The sequence below is a fragment of the Chiloscyllium punctatum genome, chromosome 30 (assembly GCF_047496795.1).
Source record: "Chiloscyllium punctatum isolate Juve2018m chromosome 30, sChiPun1.3, whole genome shotgun sequence".
NCBI lineage: Eukaryota > Metazoa > Chordata > Chondrichthyes > Orectolobiformes > Hemiscylliidae > Chiloscyllium > Chiloscyllium punctatum.
The window spans coordinates 27,177,709-27,192,529 of record NC_092768.1 but is presented as its reverse complement, the minus strand read 5'-3'; the positions used below and the strand labels follow the sequence as shown (position 1 = coordinate 27,192,529).

At 47.7% G+C, this 14,821-nt stretch overlaps 7 non-coding genes across 7 annotated transcripts; all 7 read left to right on the top strand.

The window, feature by feature from the left end:
- The first annotated feature begins 1,011 nt into the window (after positions 1-1,011).
- Positions 1,012-1,082, top strand: trnag-gcc (transfer RNA glycine (anticodon GCC)). The gene has a single exon. It is a non-coding gene; the product is annotated as a tRNA-Gly (tRNA).
- A 1,540-nt stretch (positions 1,083-2,622) lies between these two features.
- trnag-gcc (transfer RNA glycine (anticodon GCC)) lies at positions 2,623-2,693 on the top strand. Its single transcript has one exon. It is a non-coding gene; the product is annotated as a tRNA-Gly (tRNA).
- A 1,540-nt stretch (positions 2,694-4,233) lies between these two features.
- Positions 4,234-4,304, top strand: trnag-gcc (transfer RNA glycine (anticodon GCC)). Its single transcript has one exon. It is a non-coding gene; the product is annotated as a tRNA-Gly (tRNA).
- Positions 4,305-7,452: 3,148 nt separating this feature from the next.
- Positions 7,453-7,523, top strand: trnag-gcc (transfer RNA glycine (anticodon GCC)). The gene has a single exon. It is a non-coding gene; the product is annotated as a tRNA-Gly (tRNA).
- Positions 7,524-10,671: 3,148 nt separating this feature from the next.
- Positions 10,672-10,742, top strand: trnag-gcc (transfer RNA glycine (anticodon GCC)). Its single transcript has one exon. It is a non-coding gene; the product is annotated as a tRNA-Gly (tRNA).
- A 1,540-nt stretch (positions 10,743-12,282) lies between these two features.
- Positions 12,283-12,353, top strand: trnag-gcc (transfer RNA glycine (anticodon GCC)). The gene has a single exon. It is a non-coding gene; the product is annotated as a tRNA-Gly (tRNA).
- A 1,540-nt stretch (positions 12,354-13,893) lies between these two features.
- trnag-gcc (transfer RNA glycine (anticodon GCC)) lies at positions 13,894-13,964 on the top strand. The gene has a single exon. It is a non-coding gene; the product is annotated as a tRNA-Gly (tRNA).
- The last annotated feature ends 857 nt before the right edge of the window (positions 13,965-14,821 follow it).

The following is a 14,821-nucleotide window of genomic DNA, read 5'->3' as shown; positions in this document are numbered from 1 at the left end:
TAGGTTCAAATGCAGAAAGCCAATGCCCTCTGACGAACGCAATCGTCTTTCTTTGTGCTCGATGGGACTCCAACCAGTGGATAAACAAAGATTGGAAACCTTCTCAGTTCTTCACGACAGAGCGTCATTGATGTTCTAGCATTGAATATCTTTGAATAATGAGTGGCACAGACAGAGTCAATAGCCCGAGTCATAGTTTGAAGATATCAGGAGGAAAGTATCGAGGAGACGTCAGAGGTAGGTTCTTTACGCAGAGAGTTGTGAATGCATGGAATGGGTTGCCAGCCCGTCCAGTTGGAAGCAGAGTCATTGGCGTCATTTAAGGAACTGCTGGACGGGCACATGGAGAGCAGTGAGTTGAGGATTGCGTAGGTTACATTACATTCGGGTTGAACCTCGGCACAACATCGTGGGCCAAAGGGCCTGTTCTGTTCTGGCCTTTTGTATGTTCTATGCTCTAGTTGAGGCTGGATTGGAGAAATCGTTGGAATGCTTCCAAAACCAAGAGATGGGCCGGAAAGTGAAGTTGATCATGAACTATAGCGAGCAGGCTTGATCTGCGGGCTATTCCTACCACCATCTCTATGTTGTTGTGTTTCAAAATATGAGCTGTGCTGACTGTGTGCACATAATACGTTAATGTTATAATTTAAGTAGAACTCATTTCCATTTTAAGAATAGCGTTCTCCACTTGGTCAGGAACTATCTAGGCAAACTATAATTTGCAAGTAATAATCTTGAGCCTCGAATCCTTGTCGTATTATTTACTTTATATATTTTGAAATAAAGAAACAGCGTTCAGATAAAATCCAACTAGTCAAACAAACAGCGCTTCATTGCGAGTTTCCTACTTGGTTTCTCGCTATATCAGCAATGGAGAAAGTCAGGGCTGCAGATGCTGGAGATTGGAGTCGGCATGCTGCGCCACAGGACAGAATATCAAGAATACCGGTTTAGTTTCCTGCTGGAGTTCAAACTGTAGTAAAGTTCTAGCGGGGCCCGCCCGCAGGTGCATTGGTGGTTCAGTGGTAGAATTCTCGCCTGCCACGCGGGAGGCCCGGATTCGATTCCCGGCCAATGCAACGCATTGCAGCACCCTTTATTTCGAATGCTGCACGGCTCGAACAGAGTTCGGCCCGATGCCACGGGTTTGCTTCGCCTGGATGCGTGCACTCGCTAATGTCCTGCTGCGCGGTAAACAGGGTGTGTTCACTCAGCGTGTGGGATGGGATCGGATGGAAACGTCCGCTCTGCAGACTCCGTTTTTGAGCATTTTCATGGCGCAATCCATAGTTTTCTGGCATTAAGTAAAATCGACATAGTGAGATGACCGGCCGTGAGCCCAGAATGATGGGCCAGACTCCATACACCGACTGAGATGAGAGTGGTGCTGGAAAAGCACAGCGGGGCAGGCAGCATCCGAGGACCGGCAAAATCGACCTCTCGAGCAGGAGTCCTTCATCAGGAAGGGTACTGTCATATATCCAAACATCTTCTGCTGCTTCATCAGTGACCTTCCTTCTGTCATATAGTCAGAAGTGGGCATTTTTGTTCACGATTGCATCATGGTAGCACCACTGACAACTCCTCAGATACTGAAGCAGACCATACTAGGTTCAAATGCAGAAAGCCAATGCCCTCTGACGAACGCAATCGTCTTTCTTTGTGCTCGATGGGAATCCAACCAGCGGATAAACAAAGATTGGAAACCTTCTCAGTTCTTCACGACAGAGCGTCATTGATGTTCTAGCATTGAATATCTTTGAATAATGAGTGGCATAGACAGAGTCAATAGCCCGAGTCATAGTTTGAAGATATCAGGAGGAAAGTATCGAGGAGACGTCAGAGGTAGGTTCTTTACGCAGAGAGTTGTGAATGCATGGAATGGGTTGCCAGCCCGTCCAGTTGGAAGCAGAGTCATTGGCGTCATTTAAGGAACTGCTGGACGGGCACATGGAGAGCAGTGAGTTGAGGATTGCGTAGGTTACATTACATTCGGGTTGAACCTCGGCACAACATCGTGGGCCAAAGGGCCTGTTCTGTTCTGGACTTTTCTATGTTCTATGCTCTAGTTGAGGCTGGATTGGAGAAATCGTTGGAATGCTTCCAAAACCAAGAGATGGGCCGGAAAGTGAAGTTGATCATGAAGTATAGCGAGCAGGCTTGATCTGCGGGCTATTCCTACCACCATCTCTATGTTGTTGTGTTTCAAAATATGAGCTGTGCTGACTGTGTGCACATAATACGTTAATGTTATAATTTAAGTAGAACTCATTTCCATTTTAAGAATAGCGTTCTCCACTTGGTCAGGAAGCATCTAGGCAAACTATAATTTGCAAGTAATAATCTTGAGCCTCGAATCCTAGTCGTATTATTTACTTTATATATCTTGAAATAAAGAAACAGCGTTCAGATAAAATCCAACTAGTCAAACAAACAGCGCTTCATTGCGAGTTTCCTACTTGGTTTCTCGCTATATCAGCAATGGAGAAAGTCAGGGCTGCAGATGCTGGAGATTGGAGTCGGCATGCTGCGCCACAGGACAGAATATCAAGAATACCGGTTTAGTTTCCTGCTGGAGTTCAAACTGTAGTAAAGTTCTAGCGGGGCCCGCCCGCAGGTGCATTGGTGGTTCAGTGGTAGAATTCTCGCCTGCCACGCGGGAGGCCCGGGTTCGATTCCCGGCCAATGCAACGCATTGCAGCACCCTTTGCTTCGAATGCTGCACGGCTCGGACAGAGTTCGGCCCCATGCCACGGGTTTGCTTCGCCTGGCTGCGTGCACTCGCCAATGTCCTGCTGCGCGATAAACAGGGTGTGTTCGATCAGCGTGTGGGATGGGATCGGATGGAAACGTCCGCTCTGCAGACTCCGTTTTTGAGCATTTTCATGGCGCAATCCATAGTTTTCTGGCATTAAGTAAAATCGACATAGTGAGATGACCGGCCGTGAGCCCAGAATGATGGGCCAGACTCCATACACCGACTGAGATGAGAGTGGTGCTGGAAAAGCACAGCGGGGCAGGCAGCATCCGAGGACCGGCAAAATCGACCACTCGAGCAGGAGTCCTTCATCAGGAAGGGTACTGTCATATATCCAAACATCTTCTGCTGCTTCATCAGTGACCTTCCTTCTGTCATATAGTCAGAAGTGGGCATTTTTGTTCACGATTGCATCATGGTAGCACCACTGACAACTCCTCAGATACTGAAGCAGACCATACTAGGTTCAAATGCAGAAAGCCAATGCCCTCTGACGAACGCAATCGTCTTTCTTTGTGCTCGATGGGAATCCAACCAGCGGATAAACAAAGATTGGAAACCTTCTCAGTTCTTCACGACAGAGCGTCATTGATGTTCTAGTATTGAATATCTTTGAATAATGAGTGGCATAGACAGAGTCAATAGCCCGAGTCATAGTTTGAAGATATCAGGAGGAAAGTATCGAGGAGACGTCAGAGGTAGGTTCTTTACGCAGAGAGTTGTGAATGCATGGAAGGGGTTGCCAGCCCGTCCACTTGGAAGCAGAGTCATTGGCGTCATTTCAGGAACTGCTGGACGGGCACATGGAGAGCAGTGAGTTGAGGATTGCGTAGGTTACATTACATTCGGGTAGAACCTCGGCACAACATCGTGGGCCAAAGGGCCTGTTCTGTTCTGGCCTTTTGTATGTTCTATGCTCTAGTTGAGGCTGGATTGGAGAAATCGTTGGAATGCTTCCAAAACCAAGAGATGGGCCGGAAAGTGAAGTTGATCATGAACTATAGCGAGCAGGCTTGATCTGCGGGCTATTCCTACCACCATCTCTATGTTGTTGTGTTTCAAAATATGAGCTGTGCTGACTGTGTGCACATAATACGTTAATGTTATAATTTAAGTAGAACCCATTTCCATTTTAAGAATAGCGTTCTCCACTTGGTCAGGAAGCATCTAGGCAAACTATAATTTGCAAGTAATAATCTTGAGCCTCGAATCCTAGTCGTATTATTTACTTTATATATCTTGAAATAAAGAAACAGCGTTCAGATAAAATCCAACTAGTCAAACAAACAGCGCTTCATTGCGAGTTTCCTACTTGGTTTCTCGCTATATCAGCAATGGAGAAAGTCAGGGCTGCAGATGCTGGAGATTGGAGTCGGCATGCTGCGCCACAGGACAGAATATCAAGAATACCGGTTTAGTTTCCTGCTGGAGTTCAAACTGTAGTAAAGTTCTAGCGGGGCCCGCCCGCAGGTGCATTGGTGGTTCAGTGGTAGAATTCTCGCCTGCCACGCGGGAGGCCCGGATTCGATTCCCGGCCAATGCAACGCATTGCAGCACCCTTTATTTCGAATGCTGCACGGCTCGAACAGAGTTCGGCCCGATGCCACGGGTTTGCTTCGCCTGGCTGCGTGCACTCGCTAATGTCCTGCTGCGCGGTAAACAGGGTGTGTTCACTCAGCGTGTGGGATGGGATCGGATGGAAACGTCCGCTCTGCAGACTCCGTTTTTGAGCATTTTCATGGCGCAATCCATAGTTTTCTGGCATTAAGTAAAATCGACATAGTGAGATGACCGGCCGTGAGCCCAGAATGATGGGCCAGACTCCATACGCCGAATGAGATGAGAGTGGTGCTGGAAAAGCACAGCGGGGCAGGCAGCATCCGAGGACCGGCAAAATCGACCTCTCGAGCAGGAGTCCTTCATCAGGAAGGGTACTGTCATATATCCAAACATCTTCTGCTGCTTCATCAGTGACCTTCCTTCTGTCATATAGTCAGAAGTGGGCATTTTTGTTCACGATTGCATCATGGTAGCACCACCGAAAACTCCTCAGATACTGAAGCAGACCATACTAGGTTCAAATGCAGAAAGCCAATGCCCTCTGACGAACGCAATCGTCTTTCTTTGTGCTCGATGGGACTCCAACCAGCGGATAAACAAAGATTGGAAACCTTCTCAGTTCTTCACGACAGAGCGTCATTGATGTTCTAGTATTGAATATCTTTGAATAATGAGTGGCATAGACAGAGTCAATAGCCCGAGTCATAGTTTGAAGATATCAGGAGGAAAGTATCGAGGAGACGTCAGAGGTAGGTTCTTTACGCAGAGAGTTGTGAATGCATGGAAGGGGTTGCCAGCCCGTCCACTTGGAAGCAGAGTCATTGGCGTCATTTCAGGAACTGCTGGACGGGCACATGGAGAGCAGTGAGTTGAGGATTGCGTAGGTTACATTACATTCGGGTAGAACCTCGGCACAACATCGTGGGCCAAAGGGCCTGTTCTGTTCTGGCCTTTTGTATGTTCTATGCTCTAGTTGAGGCTGGATTGGAGAAATCGTTGGAATGCTTCCAAAACCAAGAGATGGGCCGGAAAGTGAAGTTGATCATGAACTATAGCGAGCAGGCTTGATCTGCGGGCTATTCCTACCACCATCTCTATGTTGTTGTGTTTCAAAATATGAGCTGTGCTGACTGTGTGCACATAATACGTTAATGTTATAATTTAAGTAGAACCCATTTCCATTTTAAGAATAGCGTTCTCCACTTGGTCAGGAAGCATCTAGGCAAACTATAATTTGCAAGTAATAATCTTGAGCCTCGAATCCTAGTCGTATTATTTACTTTATATATCTTGAAATAAAGAAACAGCGTTCAGATAAAATCCAACTAGTCAAACAAACAGCGCTTCATTGCGAGTTTCCTACTTGGTTTCTCGCTATATCAGCAATGGAGAAAGTCAGGGCTGCAGATGCTGGAGATTGGAGTCGGCATGCTGCGCCACAGGACAGAATATCAAGAATACCGGTTTAGTTTCCTGCTGGAGTTCAAACTGTAGTAAAGTTCTAGCGGGGCCCGCCCGCAGGTGCATTGGTGGTTCAGTGGTAGAATTCTCGCCGGCCACGCGGGAGGCCCGGGTTCGATTCCCAGGCATCCCGCATTGCAGCACCCTTTATTTCAAATGCTGCACGGCTCGAACCGAGTTCGGCCCCATGCCCCGGGTTTGCTTCGCCTGGCTGCGTGCACTCGCCAATGTCCTGCTGCGCGATAAACAGGGTGTGTTCGATCAGCGTGTGGGATGGGATCGGATGGAAACGTCCGCTCTGCAGGCTCCGTTTTTGAGCATTTTCATGGCGCAATCCATAGTTTTCTGGCATTAAGTAAAATCGACATAGTGAGATGACCGGCCGTGAGCCCAGAATGATGGGCCAGACTCCATACACCGACTGAGATGAGAGTGGTGCTGGAAAAGCACAGCGGGGCAGGCAGCATCCGAGGACCGGCAAAATCGACCTCTCGAGCAGGAGTCCTTCATCAGGAAGGGTACTGTCATATATCCAAACACCTTCTGCTGCTTCATCAGTGACCTTCCTTCTGTCATATAGTCAGAAGTGGGCATTTTTGTTCACGATTGCATCATGGTAGCACCACTGACAACTCCTCAGATACTGAAGCAGACCATACTAGGTTCAAATGCAGAAAGCCAATGCCCTCTGACGAACGCAATCGTCTTTCTTTGTGCTCGATGGGAATCCAACCAGCGGATAAACAAAGATTGGAAACCTTCTCAGTTCTTCACGACAGAGCGTCATTGATGTTCTAGTATTGAATATCTTTGAATAATGAGTGGCATAGACAGAGTCAATAGCCCGAGTCATAGTTTGAAGATATCAGGAGGAAAGTATCGAGGAGACGTCAGAGGTAGGTTCTTTACGCAGAGAGTTGTGAATGCATGGAAGGGGTTGCCAGCCCGTCCACTTGGAAGCAGAGTCATTGGCGTCATTTCAGGAACTGCTGGACGGGCACATGGAGAGCAGTGAGTTGAGGATTGCGTAGGTTACATTACATTCGGGTAGAACCTCGGCACAACATCGTGGGCCAAAGGGCCTGTTCTGTTCTGGCCTTTTGTATGTTCTATGCTCTAGTTGAGGCTGGATTGGAGAAATCGTTGGAATGCTTCCAAAACCAAGAGATGGGCCGGAAAGTGAAGTTGATCATGAACTATAGCGAGCAGGCTTGATCTGCGGGCTATTCCTACCACCATCTCTATGTTGTTGTGTTTCAAAATATGAGCTGTGCTGACTGTGTGCACATAATACGTTAATGTTATAATTTAAGTAGAACCCATTTCCATTTTAAGAATAGCGTTCTCCACTTGGTCAGGAAGCATCTAGGCAAACTATAATTTGCAAGTAATAATCTTGAGCCTCGAATCCTAGTCGTATTATTTACTTTATATATCTTGAAATAAAGAAACAGCGTTCAGATAAAATCCAACTAGTCAAACAAACAGCGCTTCATTGCGAGTTTCCTACTTGGTTTCTCGCTATATCAGCAATGGAGAAAGTCAGGGCTGCAGATGCTGGAGATTGGAGTCGGCATGCTGCGCCACAGGACAGAATATCAAGAATACCGGTTTAGTTTCCTGCTGGAGTTCAAACTGTAGTAAAGTTCTAGCGGGGCCCGCCCGCAGGTGCATTGGTGGTTCAGTGGTAGAATTCTCGCCTGCCACGCGGGAGGCCCGGATTCGATTCCCGGCCAATGCAACGCATTGCAGCACCCTTTATTTCGAATGCTGCACGGCTCGAACAGAGTTCGGCCCGATGCCACGGGTTTGCTTCGCCTGGCTGCGTGCACTCGCTAATGTCCTGCTGCGCGGTAAACAGGGTGTGTTCACCCAGCGTGTGGGATGGGATCGGATGGAAACGTCCGCTCTGCAGACTCCGTTTTTGAGCATTTTCATGGCGCAATCCATAGTTTTCTGGCATTAAGTAAAATCGACATAGTGAGATGACCGGCCGTGAGCCCAGAATGATGGGCCAGACTCCATACGCCGAATGAGATGAGAGTGGTGCTGGAAAAGCACAGCGGGGCAGGCAGCATCCGAGGACCGGCAAAATCGACCTCTCGAGCAGGAGTCCTTCATCAGGAAGGGTACTGTCATATATCCAAACATCTTCTGCTGCTTCATCAGTGACCTTCCTTCTGTCATATAGTCAGAAGTGGGCATTTTTGTTCACGATTGCATCATGGTAGCACCACCGAAAACTCCTCAGATACTGAAGCAGACCATACTAGGTTCAAATGCAGAAAGCCAATGCCCTCTGACGAACGCAATCGTCTTTCTTTGTGCTCGATGGGACTCCAACCAGTGGATAAACAAAGATTGGAAACCTTCTCAGTTCTTCACGACAGAGCGTCATTGATGTTCTAGTATTGAATATCTTTGAATAATGAGTGGCATAGACAGAGTCAATAGCCCGAGTCATAGTTTGAAGATATCAGGAGGAAAGTATCGAGGAGACGTCAGAGGTAGGTTCTTTACGCAGAGAGTTGTGAATGCATGGAAGGGGTTGCCAGCCCGTCCACTTGGAAGCAGAGTCATTGGCGTCATTTCAGGAACTGCTGGACGGGCACATGGAGAGCAGTGAGTTGAGGATTGCGTAGGTTACATTACATTCGGGTAGAACCTCGGCACAACATCGTGGGCCAAAGGGCCTGTTCTGTTCTGGACTTTTGTATGTTCTATGCTCTAGTTGAGGCTGGATTGGAGAAATCGTTGGAATGCTTCCAAAACCAAGAGATGGGCCGGAAAGTGAAGTTGATCATGAACTATAGCGAGCAGGCTTGATCTGCGGGCTATTCCTACCACCATCTCTATGTTGTTGTGTTTCAAAATATGAGCTGTGCTGACTGTGTGCACATAATACGTTAATGTTATAATTTAAGTAGAACCCATTTCCATTTTAAGAATAGCGTTCTCCACTTGGTCAGGAAGCATCTAGGCAAACTATAATTTGCAAGTAATAATCTTGAGCCTCGAATCCTAGTCGTATTATTTACTTTATATATCTTGAAATAAAGAAACAGCGTTCAGATAAAATCCAACTAGTCAAACAAACAGCGCTTCATTGCGAGTTTCCTACTTGGTTTCTCGCTATATCAGCAATGGAGAAAGTCAGGGCTGCAGATGCTGGAGATTGGAGTCGGCATGCTGCGCCACAGGACAGAATATCAAGAATACCGGTTTAGTTTCCTGCTGGAGTTCAAACTGTAGTAAAGTTCTAGCGGGGCCCGCCCGCAGGTGCATTGGTGGTTCAGTGGTAGAATTCTCGCCTGCCACGCGGGAGGCCCGGGTTCGATTCCCAGGCATCCCGCATTGCAGCACCCTTTATTTCAAATGCTGCACGGCTCGAACAGAGTTCGGCCCGATGCCCCGGGTTTGCTTCGCCTGGCTGCGTGCACTCGCCAATGTCCTGCTGCGCGGTAAACAGGGTGCGTTCACTCAGCGTGTGGGATGGGATCGGATGGAAACGTCCGCTCTGCAGGCTCCGTTTTTGAGCATTTTCATGGCGCAATCCATAGTTTTCTGGCATTAAGTAAAATCGACATAGTGAGATGACCGGCCGTGAGCCCAGAATCATGGGCCAGACTCCATACGCCGAATGAGATGAGAGTGGTGCTGGAAAAGCACAGCGGGGCAGGCAGCATCCGAGGACCGGCAAAATCGACCTCTCGAGCAGGAGTCCTTCATCAGGAAGGGTACTGTCATATATCCAAACATCTTCTGCTGCTTCATCAGTGACCTTCCTTCTGTCATATAGTCAGAAGTGGGCATTTTTGTTCACGATTGCATCATGGTAGCACCACTGACAACTCCTCAGATACTGAAGCAGACCATACTAGGTTCAAATGCAGAAAGCCAATGCCCTCTGACGAACGCAATCGTCTTTCTTTGTGCTCGATGGGAATCCAACCAGCGGATAAACAAAGATTGGAAACCTTCTCAGTTCTTCACGACAGAGCGTCATTGATGTTCTAGTATTGAATATCTTTGAATAATGAGTGGCATAGACAGAGTCAATAGCCCGAGTCATAGTTTGAAGATATCAGGAGGAAAGTATCGAGGAGACGTCAGAGGTAGGTTCTTTACGCAGAGAGTTGTGAATGCATGGAAGGGGTTGCCAGCCCGTCCACTTGGAAGCAGAGTCATTGGCGTCATTTAAGGAACTGCTGGACGGGCACATGGAGAGCAGTGAGTTGAGGATTGCGTAGGTTACATTACATTCGGGTAGAACCTCGGCACAACATCGTGGGCCAAAGGGCCTGTTCTGTTCTGGCCTTTTGTATGTTCTATGCTCTAGTTGAGGCTGGATTGGAGAAATCGTTGGAATGCTTCCAAAACCAAGAGATGGGCCGGAAAGTGAAGTTGATCATGAACTATAGCGAGCAGGCTTGATCTGCGGGCTATTCCTACCACCATCTCTATGTTGTTGTGTTTCAAAATATGAGCTGTGCTGACTGTGTGCACATAATACGTTAATGTTATAATTTAAGTAGAACCCATTTCCATTTTAAGAATAGCGTTCTCCACTTGGTCAGGAACTATCTAGGCAAACTATAATTTGCAAGTAATAATCTTGAGCCTCGAATCCTAGTCGTATTATTTACTTTATATATCTTGAAATAAAGAAACAGCGTTCAGATAAAATCCAACTAGTCAAACAAACAGCGCTTCATTGCGAGTTTCCTACTTGGTTTCTCGCTATATCAGCAATGGAGAAAGTCAGGGCTGCAGATGCTGGAGATTGGAGTCGGCATGCTGCGCCACAGGACAGAATATCAAGAATACCGGTTTAGTTTCCTGCTGGAGTTCAAACTGTAGTAAAGTTCTAGCGGGGCCCGCCCGCAGGTGCATTGGTGGTTCAGTGGTAGAATTCTCGCCTGCCACGCGGGAGGCCCGGGTTCGATTCCCGGCCAATGCAACGCATTGCAGCACCCTTTATTTCAAATGCTGCACGGCTCGAACAGAGTTCGGCCCCATGCCACGGGTTTGCTTCGCCTGGCTGCGTGCACTCGCCAATGTCCTGCTGCGCGATAAACAGGGTGTGTTCGATCAGCGTGTGGGATGGGATCGGATGGAAACGTCCGCTCTGCAGGCTCCGTTTTTGAGCATTTTCATGGCGCAATCCATAGTTTTCTGGCATTAAGTAAAATCGACATAGTGAGATGACCGGCCGTGAGCCCAGAATGATGGGCCAGACTCCATACACCGACTGAGATGAGAGTGGTGCTGGAAAAGCACAGCGGGGCAGGCAGCATCCGAGGACCGGCAAAATCGACCTCTCGAGCAGGAGTCCTTCATCAGGAAGGGTACTGTCATATATCCAAACACCTTCTGCTGCTTCATCAGTGACCTTCCTTCTGTCATATAGTCAGAAGTGGGCATTTTTGTTCACGATTGCATCATGGTAGCACCACTGACAACTCCTCAGATACTGAAGCAGACCATACTAGGTTCAAATGCAGAAAGCCAATGCCCTCTGACGAACGCAATCGTCTTTCTTTGTGCTCGATGGGAATCCAACCAGCGGATAAACAAAGATTGGAAACCTTCTCAGTTCTTCACGACAGAGCGTCATTGATGTTCTAGTATTGAATATCTTTGAATAATGAGTGGCATAGACAGAGTCAATAGCCCGAGTCATAGTTTGAAGATATCAGGAGGAAAGTATCGAGGAGACGTCAGAGGTAGGTTCTTTACGCAGAGAGTTGTGAATGCATGGAAGGGGTTGCCAGCCCGTCCACTTGGAAGCAGAGTCATTGGCGTCATTTAAGGAACTGCTGGACGGGCACATGGAGAGCAGTGAGTTGAGGATTGCGTAGGTTACATTACATTCGGGTAGAACCTCGGCACAACATCGTGGGCCAAAGGGCCTGTTCTGTTCTGGCCTTTTGTATGTTCTATGCTCTAGTTGAGGCTGGATTGGAGAAATCGTTGGAATGCTTCCAAAACCAAGAGATGGGCCGGAAAGTGAAGTTGATCATGAACTATAGCGAGCAGGCTTGATCTGCGGGCTATTCCTACCACCATCTCTATGTTGTTGTGTTTCAAAATATGAGCTGTGCTGACTGTGTGCACATAATACGTTAATGTTATAATTTAAGTAGAACCCATTTCCATTTTAAGAATAGCGTTCTCCACTTGGTCAGGAACTATCTAGGCAAACTATAATTTGCAAGTAATAATCTTGAGCCTCGAATCCTAGTCGTATTATTTACTTTATATATCTTGAAATAAAGAAACAGCGTTCAGATAAAATCCAACTAGTCAAACAAACAGCGCTTCATTGCGAGTTTCCTACTTGGTTTCTCGCTATATCAGCAATGGAGAAAGTCAGGGCTGCAGATGCTGGAGATTGGAGTCGGCATGCTGCGCCACAGGACAGAATATCAAGAATACCGGTTTAGTTTCCTGCTGGAGTTCAAACTGTAGTAAAGTTCTAGCGGGGCCCGCCCGCAGGTGCATTGGTGGTTCAGTGGTGGAATTCTCGCCTGCCACGCGGGAGGCCCGGGTTCGATTCCCGGCCAATGCAACGCATTGCAGCACCCTTTATTTCAAATGCTGCACGGCTCGAACAGAGTTCGGCCCGATGCCCCGGGTTTGCTTCGCCTGGCTGCGTGCACTCGCCAATCTCCTGCTGCGCGATAAACAGGGTGTGTTCACTCAGCGTGTGGGATGGGATCGGATGGAAACGTCCGCTCTGCAGGCTCCGTTTTTGAGCATTTTCATGGCGCAATCCATAGTTTTCTGGCATTAAGTAAAATCGACATAGTGAGATGACCGGCCGTGAGCCCAGAATGATGGGCCAGACTCCATACGCCGAATGAGATGAGAGTGGTGCTGGAAAAGCACAGCGGGGCAGGCAGCATCCGAGGACCGGCAAAATCGACCTCTCGAGCAGGAGTCCTTCATCAGGAAGGGTACTGTCATATATCCAAACATCTTCTGCTGCTTCATCAGTGACCTTCCTTCTGTCATATAGTCAGAAGTGGGCATTTTTGTTCACGATTGCATCATGGTAGCACCACCGAAAACTCCTCAGATACTGAAGCAGACCATACTAGGTTCAAATGCAGAAAGCCAATGCCCTCTGACGAACGCAATCGTCTTTCTTTGTGCTCGATGGGACTCCAACCAGTGGATAAACAAAGATTGGAAACCTTCTCAGTTCTTCACGACAGAGCGTCATTGATGTTCTAGCATTGAATATCTTTGAATAATGAGTGGCACAGACAGAGTCAATAGCCCGAGTCATAGTTTGAAGATATCAGGAGGAAAGTATCGAGGAGACGTCAGAGGTAGGTTCTTTACGCAGAGAGTTGTGAATGCATGGAATGGGTTGCCAGCCCGTCCAGTTGGAAGCAGAGTCATTGGCGTCATTTAAGGAACTGCTGGACGGGCACATGGAGAGCAGTGAGTTGAGGATTGCGTAGGTTACATTACATTCGGGTTGAACCTCGGCACAACATCGTGGGCCAAAGGGCCTGTTCTGTTCTGGCCTTTTGTATGTTCTATGCTCTAGTTGAGGCTGGATTGGAGAAATCGTTGGAATGCTTCCAAAACCAAGAGATGGGCCGGAAAGTGAAGTTGATCATGAACTATAGCGAGCAGGCTTGATCTGCGGGCTATTCCTACCACCATCTCTATGTTGTTGTGTTTCAAAATATGAGCTGTGCTGACTGTGTGCACATAATACGTTAATGTTATAATTTAAGTAGAACTCATTTCCATTTTAAGAATAGCGTTCTCCACTTGGTCAGGAAGCATCTAGGCAAACTATAATTTGCAAGTAATAATCTTGAGCCTCGAATCCTTGTCGTATTATTTACTTTATATATTTTGAAATAAAGAAACAGCGTTCAGATAAAATCCAACTAGTCAAACAAACAGCGCTTCATTGCGAGTTTCCTACTTGGTTTCTCGCTATATCAGCAATGGAGAAAGTCAGGGCTGCAGATGCTGGAGATTGGAGTCGGCATGCTGCGCCACAGGACAGAATATCAAGAATACCGGTTTAGTTTCCTGCTGGAGTTCAAACTGTAGTAAAGTTCTAGCGGGGCCCGCCCGCAGGTGCATTGGTGGTTCAGTGGTAGAATTCTCGCCTGCCACGCGGGAGGCCCGGATTCGATTCCCGGCCAATGCAACGCATTGCAGCACCCTTTATTTCAAATGCTGCACGGCTCGAACAGAGTTCGGCCCCATGCCACGGGTTTACTTCGCCTGGCTGCGTGCACTCGCTAATGTCCTGCTGCGCGGTAAACAGGGTGTGTTCACTCAGCGTGTGGGATGGGATCGGATGGAAACGTCCGCTCTGCAGACTCCGTTTTTGAGCATTTTCATGGCGCAATCCATAGTTTTCTGGCATTAAGTAAAATCGACATAGTGAGATGACCGGCCGTGAGCCCAGAATGATGGGCCAGACTCCATACGCCGAATGAGATGAGAGTGGTGCTGGAAAAGCACAGCGGGGCAGGCAGCATCCGAGGACCGGCAAAATCGACCTCTCGAGCAGGAGTCCTTCATCAGGAAGGGTACTGTCATATATCCAAACATCTTCTGCTGCTTCATCAGTGACCTTCCTTCTGTCATATAGTCAGAAGTGGGCATTTTTGTTCACGATTGCATCATGGTAGCACCACTGACAACTCCTCAGATACTGAAGCAGACCATACTAGGTTCAAATGCAGAAAGCCAATGCCCTCTGACGAACGCAATCGTCTTTCTTTGTGCTCGATGGGACTCCAACCAGTGGATAAACAAAGATTGGAAACCTTCTCAGTTCTTCACGACAGAGCGTCATTGATGTTCTAGCATTGAATATCTTTGAATAATGAGTGGCACAGACAGAGTCAATAGCCCGAGTCATAGTTTGAAGATATCAGGAGGAAAGTATCGAGGAGACGTCAGAGGTAGGTTCTTTACGCAGAGAGTTGTGAATGCATGGAATGGGTTGCCAGCCCGTCCACTTGGAAGCAGAGTCATTGGCGTCATTTAAGGAAC